General features: G+C 39.9%; 1 long non-coding RNA gene across 1 annotated transcript in view; it reads left to right on the top strand.

The window, feature by feature from the left end:
- The window catches only part of LOC143101673 (uncharacterized), a 45,214-nt gene extending 32,958 nt beyond the window's left edge, over window positions 1-12,256 (top strand). Inside the window, exon 3 of the long non-coding RNA XR_012982512.1 lies at window positions 12,181-12,256. This is a non-coding gene — a long non-coding RNA (uncharacterized LOC143101673). The remainder of the gene's footprint in view (window positions 1-12,180) is intronic.
- Window positions 12,257-13,534: the final 1,278 nt, after the last annotated feature.

Below are 13,534 nucleotides of genomic sequence, written 5' to 3' on the forward strand. Positions count from 1 at the left end.
CTACACCTTTCCAAGAAGTTTTGTGAAAATTGTACCGGTAGCTTTTGCGATATTGTTGACAGCCCTACCTCACCGCAGTAGGGTGCAGTAAATGGAAGTTTTTGATAGCACACGCCACTAACGAAAAACGGAAAATCACCAGGACAAACCACTCAGGGGTGTAGGCTACTCGAACCATAGGTCACTAATTTGTGCGTTATTTACGTTTGATTACATTTCAGATACGTGTTGGTTTCCTGTAGGCCTAGTAAAGCGCTTTATTCTTTCTTTATTTTTCTATGTCCGAATATTGGGGGGGACATTTTGGTCATATTTGAATATTGGGGGGGACACGTCCCCCTCAATGTCTATGGTGACTACGGCCCTGGAAAGAAGCCATTCCCATCAGATAATAAGGCATGTGGCAGTTGACTGTCTTTAATTAAAATGCTCTTTGGCAATTATTTTGTGGCGAGAGACAAAATGCAGAGCTCCAGCTGCTCCTGATAGCTTCACTAGATTATGTCTGGCTGCCAATCAGCCGCTGTAATGAAACTAATCCCTTAGACAGTTAAGGACAGAATAGAGAATATCACTCACATTGCCACATGTGTTTGATGAATGCTTTCAACACTGGAGCCACAATATTGAGAAAAGCCACACCACCAACAAGCGCAATGAGCCAGTGACCAAATGACTTTTGCAAGGGAACTCCTCGGAAGTGTCACCAACGGCAGGGGTTTGAGTAAAGCACCCAGCAACGTTGCTGTCGTGTGGTGATGTCACTGAACCCAATCATAAATTTAATAGGGTCATAAAAAATGCATGGATAAATAAATAGGCAATTAAATGCATACACTGTGGCAGGGCTTAGCCATCTCTGGCTCTGCAGACAAATCACCGCTGCTCTTATAGTATATCCTGAATGGTGGGGAGACTGCGATAAGGCTAGACTCTGCATGGCTAGCATACACAAGGTTAATTCCCCTTGAAGTTTAGTGCTCTCCGTCGCTCTGTCTCTTAATTTCACAAGGAGTGCCAAAGCTGCTTCAGGCTGAGATGAGAGGATGTTAACAAGGTGGGATGTGATGCTAATAAAAGTCTTTAAATGGGAATCATGATTCTCTCTCTCTCTCTCTCTCTCTCTCTAATATATATATATATATATATATATATATATATTTAAATATATGAAGAGTTTGCTTCCAAAACACTATATCTCCGTTTTAAAAAACATTAAAAAAAAGTCTGGCTATTTAATTGTGTTTTTCAGGTAATATCAATCAAATTGCAGTTGTGTTTTCATTGAGTAAAGATAAATCAAATATCAATATCCAATTACAGTTCTACTGAAATACCTTGGAAAACAAAATGTAAAAAATAAAATAAAAATATGAAAATTCATTCAAATGGTGGACATGGCGTTTTGGGACCAAACTCTTCATATATATCTTTATCTTTCACACAGACAGACAGACAGACACACACACACACACACACACACACACACACACACACACATGCCACTTTCTGAATCTGCTGTTCTAGCATTGGGCAATAAGCCAAACTGTTAGGCTCCAATCACATGTAGGCTCCATAACTGAATAATGGGGGTCATTGTTTTTCCTCAGTCCTCTCCCATCCATAGAGATTTATACATTCATAGAGGTTATCTTTGGTCAACACACTGGTGTAATCACAAAATCAGTCAGCAATCACAAGCAATTAGCTCAGTTTGGCATCAGTGGGGGTAGGTCAAAAGATGCAAATAGCCCTTCAGATTGTTTTTGCAAAATGAGCAAAAATTTAACAGGTTTCAGAACTGCCAATGAAAGCCTCATCTCAGCATGGCCAGGCTGGATCTGCAGTGTTGAGCCAGATGTTGCTGTGGTGGCAACCAGCTGTGGGCTGTAGTGGAGGATGTTCAGGTTCTGATTCAGACAGGAAAATGGGAACGGAGAAATTCTTTTAGTTATATTGTAATCTAATCTGTTATTGTCTAATTCTAGATCAACTATACATGCATATAGAAACACACTTTGTTTCAACACATAAAATGCTCTTTATACTTCTCTGACTTCCTGAGCAGATTTACAGTATCTGGTGATTCCAAGTTAGCAATTATCATCGATAACTGCACTTTCACTTTTGCATTTCTCAAAAGCATGCTCACATAATATATGTTCATTACTGTGTGATTTCCATTAGAGTATGCTTGACTTAGCCATGCTTACATCAATAATCGCTGCTACCAAAATCTTTGTATTGAATAGTGCTGTGAATTGCTTGGCCATTTTTCTCTATAATGGTTTTAAGGTAGATGTGAGCTTGAAGAAAAATCAATATTGATCGCAGCAGCAGAAGCCACACACATTGCAACCACATCTATAGCACATCACTGCTGTCAATGTGCACATGAAAGTAAACTACTTTGTAGCTCTCCATTAAGCCTTGCTATTATTTCCATTACAGCCACCTTTGATGAAGCATGATGATAAGTCTTCTTCTGCAGTAAATACTGTAGGTAGCAGACTTGAGAACAACATTCCCAAAGTGCATGATTTATTTATTTGATAAGTCTTCTTCTGCAGTAAATACTGTAGGTAGCACACTTGAGAACAACATTCCCAAAGTGCATGATTTATTATGACCGCCGCTAAAAGCGGTCATATGAGGATTGTCAAGGTTTTTTTTTTGTCAAGTTTTTTTTTTTTTTCCGGTCATCTACTTCCTGAATTTTTGGTCAACGATACCCGGGACACTGAAACACCGGTGCACATGAAATTTGGTGGGTATGTATCCCCACTAGACTTTTACAGTAAAAATTCGTTTCGTCCCCGGGGCCCACTCCCCCCCCCCCCCTGTGCTGGGCCCCCCGAACCGCAAAAAAAGCAGTTTTTCCTAAATAACTACCTGAACCGTGGCACTGAGGATGAAGAATCTTTTGTGGTCTTTTATGGTCTCAAGGGCCCTCATCAACCTGGCCCATAATCACTCATTTGTGATTTGCACCCCCCCGGTAAAAAATGAAAATGCAATATCATTCTGCTTTAATCGCCCCTATCTTCAGTTAAGATGTTCAGAACTGCACCAAATGTTATGTGTATGATTGACCTGGCATTCTCTGGGGGTATGCCAAGTTTCGTAGAATTTCATCCATGGGGGGGTCTAAAAATATTTAGGTTATGTGTACATTTAGTGACTGTACACTCATTGGCCTGTAGATGCGGTGCACACATATACACATGCACACACAGACAGGCACGCACATACTATCAGTATTAGAACGGCCAATACATAATTACAAATTCAGTAGGATTAAAAGAAAGCCAAATATTCATCATCATCATCATGGCTGCATTTCCAGTATTGGTGATACGTAGTCGTTTGTCCACTAGATGGCGCATCGTTGCAATGAGACGTAATTTTGTTGGAAGTTAAAAGTGGGTTGGAAAAACAATGGACGCTTCCTACAAGGACTGTAGTTTACCGCAGAGAACGTCTAATAAGGATAGGACGATGTTCACATGAAATGTAATTCCCATTTCTTCTTGAAGCCGAAATAAATCTGAGAATGTTTATCGGACATGCTTGGTTTTTACTGCAGGTACGTTAATCTTATAGCCTAATATCAATAAGGACCTAGGTACAATAATGTTACCGTTAGCGTTGGTTGAGTTATGGAGGCCAATTTGATTGATTGCATTTGTAGAAAACTATAAATGCGGTTATACCAAGCAAATTGATAGCAGCACTGTAATTGTATTTTTCGACTGTCATTTGTTGCATTTAAGTGCGTGCAGGGTGTGAGAGGGGAATCGATGTGCTTTGATTCCAGCTTGGTAGTTGTAGTCTGTGAGATTAAAAAGCACGTGTGTGTGAAGTATCCAAACAATGACACCTTCATTTCATTATGGCTGCTTTAGCAACACACCTTAAGCTACTGTGTAGTGGGTCCCATTTAGAAGTGGCTACTTCATTCGCGCTTTCCTTGACTCATGGAGCTGCATGAATTTTATTACAACTTTTCGCCACGATATGGCAGTTTAAGTCCGCTTGATACTGTAAGGCGTAAGCCATTGGTTTCCATAGGAGATTTTATTTGTGTCGCCAGCATATAGCCTATTGACAATTTATGTTGTAAATAGGCCTACCTTATAGGCCTACCTGTAGCTTAGGGAAGCTAACAGCTTTCTATTAGGATCTAGTTTGTTAGTTACAGTTTTGCACTCCCTGATGCATTTTTGCATTTAGAATAGCCAGAGCGTGGATATCTCAATCGGAAAATTAAACAATATCGGGCGCCTATGGACTAGGCTGGGTGAACCCAGCCTGATCTGCCCGCTATTTATTTTTTGATTTCTTAAAAGATTGAGCTTGGTCTGGTGAAAGCCAGACTAGCCATGGACCTCAGTTACACAATGCAAGGGAATATGAATCAGCCTATATTTGCTAGGGGTGGGCATATCGATCCAAATATCGATAGTATCGATACCAACATTGGTATTGGTATCGGATCGATACCAGCGTGATGGGATCGATACTTTAATTTCAGTTCACTTCCAATATCTCTCAATTTGTTCAAAATGCATTGTTCCTGTTTCACCAAGGGCTAGCCTACAGTCAAGCAAACACCATTCCTTTCACATCTTGCATGCCCGCTTTGCAATGTTTCGTTGCTGAAATGTTTGTAAATTATTAACAGTGGAAATCATAAAATCATTAGCATATTCATGTTTTATTCACGTCATAAATCATAACACACTGTTCGGCCCCTGCATAAAAGTACATAAACTGCTTTTAGTTACAAATATCAGTATTGGTATCGGTATCTGCAATACTGGCCCTGTATTTAATTGGTATTGGACCAAATTTTACAGTATCGCACACCACTAATATTTGCACGAACAATAACGGACAACAGCTCTTCAACTTTGGCCCGTTAAAATGTGTATGAACAGTCTAGTGACGCATTTCATCAAGGCCCATTTGGACATGTCAGTTATTTGCACCACTGGTTAAAACAGCATTTCGTTTCAGACTACTGTTACTTAATTTGTGCATTGACAATAATGTACATGAACTAAAGATGACTAAAATCTTATGTAGAAGAAGAAACATTCACAAAAAATCCATCCATCCAAAAATAACCTTTGTTTTTGATAGCTGTTTGAAAACGGCATGGACCTGACAGAGATGTTTTTGTTTATTAATAAATAAATAAATACAAATATAACATTATGCTGATACCTTTTGCTTTTCCCAAATACAATGTAGCCTACAGGTGTAAGTGACCTTTCATCACTCCAGTTGCAATGGATGAACTGTGATGAACTGCCCTACTTGTGATTGTTTAGAGATTTTAAAGGTTTTATAACAATGCTACAACTTCTTTGGCTATTCTACAATCTATTCACCTTTTCAGCGCCAGTAGGCTACTTTCTGTGCAGCCGCACACACACACAGGCATGCCAAACAAGCATACACAAAAGTTTCAAGAGTGGGGGATGGAGTAAAAGATGGAGACAAATTGATTAGTATGATTTATTTTCGCGGAACGGATGTACAGGACTGAGCGGCGGTCATATTTTGTACCGCTATGCGGTACATCTAGTTTATTTGATAAGTCTTCTTCTGCAGTAAATACTGTAGGTAGCACACTTGAGAACAACATTCCCAAAGTGCATGATTTATTTATTTGTTTGTATTGTGGAGACAGTTCTGTTCAGATGTATGCAGCGTAGTCATATTTGGTAGAAGCGCTTTTGTCTTTGTGTGACATTTTTTGGAGATCAGGAGCAGAAATCCGTGTGGCAAGCCAACAAACGGGATGTGCACGGTCTGTCTGGAAATGTGTTCTGAGTCACTGTGTCAGGTCACATCATGAATGATACATTTTGCTGAGTCAGACCAGTTGCCTCAAGATGAAGGAAAATATAGGAATAAATACACAGGGAGACAGCACTGACCCCCCTCCCCTCTTTCTTTTTCTCAGAGCTGCTTCTCACATTCAGTGACCCCTGTAATCTAGGCTTAGGAAGTGCCTTATCCTTTGGCAATGCAGTGCAGATTGCATTAAGTAAAGGAACACTTTCTGAAAGGACGGATAAATATATCTGTATTTAAAAAGACATGCAGACAATTTCCTAAATCTCATCTTGACCCAAATAGTATTTATATTTAGACTGAACCCTGAGCATTAATGTCTGTGTAATATAAAAAGTAGTCAACTACAACTACCACTACTGTATCTGCAGGAACCATCTAACATCATGCAGATACACAAAAAAAAACCACCCAAAACAGCATTAGCAAAGAACACCATGACAACTAACCTTAAAGCTGTCACTGCTTCTCCATGACAGCCGATCAATATTGTTACACTATTATAATTAGTCTTATATTAAGCAGCAAAGGGAACCGCAATAAGCTCTGTTAAAAGCCCTCTACCTGCTCCACCTCATCATCTGAAATTCCCCCATGACCTGGTGCTCAGTGTTGTTGAACACTCAAACCTCTAAGATGTGAGAAGACCCCTCTGCCCTGGTGCATAAATAGCTCTACAGCACAACAGCACCATTTTCATATAGAGAGGAGGGTGCCCCACCTCTTTAGCCCTTAAAAAGCTTTTTTGTGTTAACTTCCTGGTAAGTGGTCATAAAATGGGCAAACAATATCTTTGCATAGACAGCCAATGTTGTTTACCATTTATTACCTATTTATTAATAAATATCAGCTGTTGAGCAGTGGTTGACAAAGTGGTGCTTGTGAATTTGGGCAGAACTAATTATGTAGTCATAAGGATTGTGCTTATTAGTGATTTGACAGGGAAGGTTTTAGTTCTCTGCAAGCTATACATGCATGTTTGTCTGTCATGTGGAACCTCATACTAATGGCCTCCTGCCCTCCCATTCATGAGCCTGGGAGACAATATCAAAACTGTTAGCAAAACGATGAATGCTATTTATGTAACTGATGAATGTTGATACTGTTTACAACCCGTAAGAGATTTTTGTCTAGTTTATTTTGTCTGTTTTTGTGTGTGTGTGTGTGTGTCTGTGTGTGTGTGTGTGTGTGTGTGTGTGTGTGTGTGTGTGTGTGTAGCACATTTTCCATGATTAGAACTGATGATTGTTTATGCATTTAGCACACTGATGTTTATTTCCTCAAGAATACCTCAATTTCAGTCTTTTTCATATTTGCACAGTGTGCTTTTGAGGATCCCTTTTAACCTGACACATTAATAAAGACTAAGAAACGGTCCCTCTGGTAGATTTCTGCTCTCGAGTGACAAGATGTTTCCCCTCTTTTCTGCCTCTAAATATAGTTCTATAAGAGCGTGGTTCTGTGTGAAATGAAACAGAACAGAGAGACCAGGACTGGCCCCAAGAGAGAAGCAGTCCCTCATTCTGTCAATATTTGTCACATATTCAGGAAATAACAGTAAAAAAAAACAGTAGCTTCGGAGTCTCTACCCTCTTCTCCTTGCCAAATAATGAAGCAATCAAGATTTGTTTTCGGGGTTTGCTCATATTGTCAGATTCCCCTTGAGATTCTCTCTTGTCTCCCCTAACCACACAAGGCAGATGGGAGTGGGAGCATGTGTATCCATCAGATGATTGGTGAATGGCATGATGTGCATAATGGCTATTTTGCTGGGTTGCGTGTGTAAATGACCCGATGGCAACGAGACTGATGAGAGTTTGGCCTCTGCAAGAAGAAGATAAGTCTCGTTCAGCGGCTTGACGCAGACACACACACACACACACACACACACACACACACACACACACACACACACACACATACACATCCATGCACACAGACATACCACTCCTGCAATGGGCAGATCTCCATTAGATGGTTGCCATAATCTTGTCTGAGTGGTAATGCCAGACTTTTTTGATGTGCAATATCCCATTATTTCTGCCGGCTGATAGGAACTTAATTGGAAACATAATGGTTCTGCCGCACATCAGACAAGCCTAATTAAGACTGGGCTGTAATATGCAAGGAATAATCTCCCTTTTAGTTCGGGCTAACGTAATATGAATGGCTCTTAGCCCCCATCCCTTCCACCACATCTCTACTCTAGTAGTGGCCCCTCCCCTCCTCCTTTAACCCTCACCATCCTCTGTCATACACTCTGAGAGCTCTCTTTTAGTGATCTCAATGGATTGTTTGAAGTGTGAGACGTAAGTGCGTTTTGGGTGTCTAAATCCACATTTACTTACATATTTTGACAGCAGCACAAGTGGTCTCTGCGCCAGGTGTTCAAAATGGTTGTTCTTCAGTTTCTTAATTAATCATAGGTGTGTTTTGTGAAAAACATGCAATAAACCAATGAGAGTGCCATCTCCCATTATGTTTAAGGGCCCTATTTTGATGATCTAGAACATGTGATCTAAAGCTTATGGTTTAAGTTCATTTTTCCTAGTTTGACTGCAGAATAAATTATCACACGGTAGGTGCAAGGTTCAAAATGGTTGTACTTACATTTCTTATTTAAGCATGGGTGTGTTTTGGGTGTAACATCCAATAAACTATACCTTCTCCCATTCCCTTCAAAAGCCAGGAGCACTTTCACCATGGTACATTGCTATTGTAATGACGAGTGAATGCATCTCTGCAGAAGGAATGCTGTCATGTGCAACCATCTATGCAACAGAAGGATTCCAACAAAGCTTGCTTTGCAGAAATAGGTGTGTGTATGTGTGTGTGTGTGTGTGTGTGTGTGTGTGTGTGGGGGTGTGTGTGTGTGTGTGTGTGTGTGCGCACACACGTTCTGCAGTTGCCTGGACATATTGAGCAACAATAGTCTTAGATTTTGTTATTTGGGTCATTAACAAATAAGGCTTTTAAAAACTTGTTTTCAAAATAATCTTTAAAAATTGAAAGAATGTTGGAAGACTGTGTTTAATGGCTGTGCAGCATTTACAGGGGTTTTAATACATTTTAGACTGTATTTGCAATTTCACCACCCAAACAATATCAGGTCGCGTAACAAAAAGTTTCTTAAAAAAAAGCCCTGTAACCAACCCACCAACAAAATAATCCACCAACGTAATAAAAATCTGCACAAAATAAGCATGTTTTAAACGTAATCATCCTGCCAATGTAATAATTTCCCACCAACGTAATAACTGTTGCCTACTGCCAACGTAATAACCTAATTTCCCACCAACGCAATAATTATTACGTTTGTTCATTAAAAGTTATTACGTTGGTGGGAAGGTTAAAATATTATTACATTAACTTCCCACCAATGTAATAAATCACTGATTTAGTGATATTATATCTGTTATATCAGTTGTAAGGGTATAGTTGTCAATAATTGTCACCATCTAAACCATCTCATAACCATAAAACTTTTTAGCGCCCCCCCCCCCCCCCCCCTCTTTACTTATACCTCTACTTATTATTCATCACCTTTATTAGGAGCCAAGCAAAGCTACATGGACACCTCTTTTGTTATTATTTCACTTAAATAAATGCCATAATTGTAGTCTGTGGCAGCCCTAGAACCTTATAGTAAATTATTTTTAAATGTAATATATTTATAGGGACAGGTCCCAGACTCCCATATTTATTTATAGGGACAGGTCCCAGGGTGAAGGGAATGGGGGGGTTGGCTATGGCCTCCGGATTTCTTTTTGTGAGGGCCACCAAGTACCTGTCGTTATACAATGTCCATGTCTAAATGCCAAGTTACAGGAACATAAAAAATAATACATTTTGACCTCATGCTACGTTGTGATTGTTAGAAGATGGAATGCTGTGATGGTTGGAGAATGTGGGAGTCAGCAAAAGCATCCGTCGCCCACCCGCGTCACGGGGCCCCCCAAGGTAGGCCGGACACAGTTTTCTGTGAATATCTCAAGAACCGTAGGGCCTAGGATGACCAACTTTTTTGCGTATATTGGTCTCAAGGGGCCATGTCAACCCATCCCATATCGTTCAATCCTCGTTTGAGCGCCACCTAGTTAAAAATGAAAAAGCAAAAGCGAGGCGTTGTAATCACAGGTATCTTTGGCTGACATCAGCTACACACGCACATACACACACATGCACATGCACATGCACATACACGCACACACACACACACACACACACACACAGACGCATACACACACACATGTGACAAATAAATCCCTGTTAATCATTACAAACACTGTGTAATGTTCTATAATGTTCATCACATGAGGTAGGCTATTTCATTCATTTGTCGTTTGTGTCATTCCACTACAATAGCGATCAATAGGCTACTCATGTAAAGAAGCAATGAACAAATCAAAGAAAAATGTATACGTTTCTAAAGTCATCTAATACGTTTTTTTTATCAGTTAGGCCTTGCCTCTGTTTTGGTTTGCTGGGACAGTCAGACGCAAACACAGGGCAAGGCAAGGCAAGGCAAGGTACAGCAAACTCGGAATACTCAGGAATTCTTACTTGGAAAATAAGCAAAACTGCATGAACAACATGATCAGCAACATTAAAGACCAACAAAGACTAAGGGAAGACAGAGGGCTTAAAACACAGGGGCATGCTCTTCTATTATGCTTAATTTATTATCTTTATGCAAATTCCGGAATGTGAACTAGTGAAACATAAGTTAGAAGGGTAGAAACAGCGCAGCTTTACTGCTTGGCCTCCAGTAAGAGAAGGTAGAAACACTATGGGTGCATTCACAACTGTGTAGCCTGGCCCCCAGTAAAAAAGTGATGAAAATAAGGTAGAAAAACAGTTATTGCCTATGCAGTAATCTTCTTGGCCCCCACTAAAGGTTTTAAACTATGTGTAAGGCAAACACAATGGAATCCAATGCAACTTTGCATAAAGAGTCCTATAAATATACAACATTTAAAAACTATTTACTACACGGTTCTAAGGGCTGCCACAGACTACAATTATGGCATTTATTTAAGTGAAATAATAACAAAACAAAAAAAAACACAAAGGGTGTCCTTGTAGCTTTTGCTTGGCACCTAGTAAATGTAGAGATACTGTAAGTAAGGGGGGGGGGATTGGTTTAGATGGTAAGGAGGGGGGGGGGGGGTTAGATGGTGACTATACCCTTACAACTGACAAAAACTGATATAATATTACTAAATCAGTGATTTATTACATTTGGTGGGAAGTTAATACAACATAATAACTTCCTGCAAACGTAATAATTATTATGATATTACTTGTTTTTTTTTTTTTTTGTAAGTATACCTGAGAGTGTCTACAGTGCTTAACACATTATTATTTTGTAGTTGACCTTGGTAATAAAAGTAATCTATGAATACTTTATTGTAGAGGGCGGGTATTTTGGTTTTCCAACATACAACTTTACATTTAAAATGTGAGTACATACTTTCACAAATTAAAAAGTATATTGTTTAATAGAATAATTAGGTACAACACATGTTTCAACCAGTTCTTCAGTTTAATCTACTATTTCTTGGTTTAAAGGTATACTATGCAGGTTTTGGCATGTGTAGAGGTTTTCTCGGTAGGGACTCGCTACATATATATGCTGTATAGCTATGCTAGGTGAACGATTCACCTATTACAAGTTTGTTTACCATCAAATTGGCTTTGTAAAGGTGAAAATCTTGCATAGTGTCCCTTTAATTTAATATTTTACCTGGTTGCACCACCTGACTTTTGCTACTAATTTCAAATTATACAGGCATCTTCTTGGACACCTATATAACCTTTTGACTTTGCTATCAAGTTCATCCATTCAATTTTCCAATGCAATAAAGAGTTTAATATTAAAATAACATTTTCTTAGTTTTACATTGGTTGACATTCAACATGCATGGCTAGGGACTCATTAGCTAGGTTTCTTGATGTGAAGTGAAATACTGTGCCTTTTAGACCAGGTTTTTCTTGGTCGGTGTTGTAATCATTTTCAGTGGCGTCAAAATAGCAATCTAAGATCAGTCCGCAAACCTCAGTTTTTTTGGCTGTAACCCAGTTTTCCATTGATTTGCTATTTAGGTAAAGTGCCACACTGGTCACAAACTAGAGAAGGCATGTTGAGTCCTGCCTGGCACCCCGATGCTGCGGGCATAAGATAAGGCCCTAAGACCTGTACATACAACCCCACTTCTGTTCACAGTTTGCCATAACACTGCAACTGAACTAATGTTGCATTTACTGGATCCTCTTGGTGTGAACATCTCACGGCCTGGTTTCATGTGTTGTCAGGTCTGTCACAACAGAAGGTGGCAGATAGCCAGTAGTGTGTAGAGATGTGACACCAACCCTGCTTCACATCCCCTTGGGGGAAGAGACTCACAGCATCTCTGAATGCCACCTGAGATGGCCTCAAGGAGATAAAGATGGACTGTGTAGAGATTGGTATGTACAGCGAGTGGGTCTTCTTCTCATATCTCATTATTTTTCCACTGTTGCTTTTGTATCACAGGTAATGAGAGACTATTGTATACGTTGCTGAAGTTTTGGAGAATGATAACCAACAAACATGATATTCTATATATTATATGCATAGCTCAAAATGGAGTGACAACTTCATCTAAATTCATTTTGACCTTTGTGCTACATTCACCAGCATCATCCTTAGAGGTCATTACGACTTGGTGTGCAGTGGTCAATGGCTTTCGCTGACCCTAGCCTTCACTAAATGGAGCGAGAAACCAGGCTGTGGCATGCAGGAGATCGAACACAGCAGAGGGATCAATACCCGCGAGACGCAAGAAATCACATGATCAATACCTGTTTGATGAGGGGAGAGAAATTACATTCTGTGGAGGAAAAATGAACCAGAGAGCAGTGTCTGAAAGTCTCAACAACAACTGGAAGGCAGTCAGTGTTGTGTGGTGCTGTGTATGAGATCAACTGCATGTTCATGCATAAGCTACTTTGTAGACACTGTTATGCACAAACAGCGTTGAAGGTAAAAACTGGTGGCCTCTATATGTTATGATGATACAGACTATTGTGATCAATAAAAACCCAAGATGCACAAATATAAAAAAGGTTAGAGGAATGGGACCTTTTAAAGATGCTCTAATATTGTCTTTCCAGACAACAACAGACTCAACAATGATGTCAGTTCTTTTAAACATCCCCTACAGAGGGTGGAGACATGAGAGAACTCCGTTACTCTGGAGACGTAATGGTGTAGAGCAGTGTTTCTTAACTGGTGGGTCGGGACCCAAAAGTGGGTCGCGGAACCATTCTGGGTGGGTCGTGGAGCTTGTGGGTAAAAAAAACAAATGTAACGCCAAACATCAGCATGTTCTAAACAAGTAGGCCTACAGGCACTTTTTGCGTGTCTTACCATGTAGCTCACCTTATCTGTTGGTTGAACACTAAAAAAAAATATATGGGTCGCGACTAAATGAACATGGGAAATTGTGGGTCCCAAAGCCAGACCAGTTAAGAACCACTGGTGTAGAGGAGGTTTGGGGGGCTTATCAGGCACGTACAGTAGATCCAGACTGAATCTTTTATGGAACTTTGAGATCAAGTTGTTCCACATCGCCAGGACAATGTGGAACTTTTCAAAGTTAGTTCTGAGAGTCGGAGGGATGAGTTG

Source organism: Alosa pseudoharengus, unplaced genomic scaffold (assembly GCF_046254945.1).
Source record: "Alosa pseudoharengus isolate Yale_2024_CS ecotype anadromous, Long Island Sound unplaced genomic scaffold, YU_APseudo_1.1 YU_APseudo_1.1_scf_4, whole genome shotgun sequence".
Taxonomy (NCBI): domain Eukaryota; kingdom Metazoa; phylum Chordata; class Actinopteri; order Clupeiformes; family Clupeidae; genus Alosa; species Alosa pseudoharengus.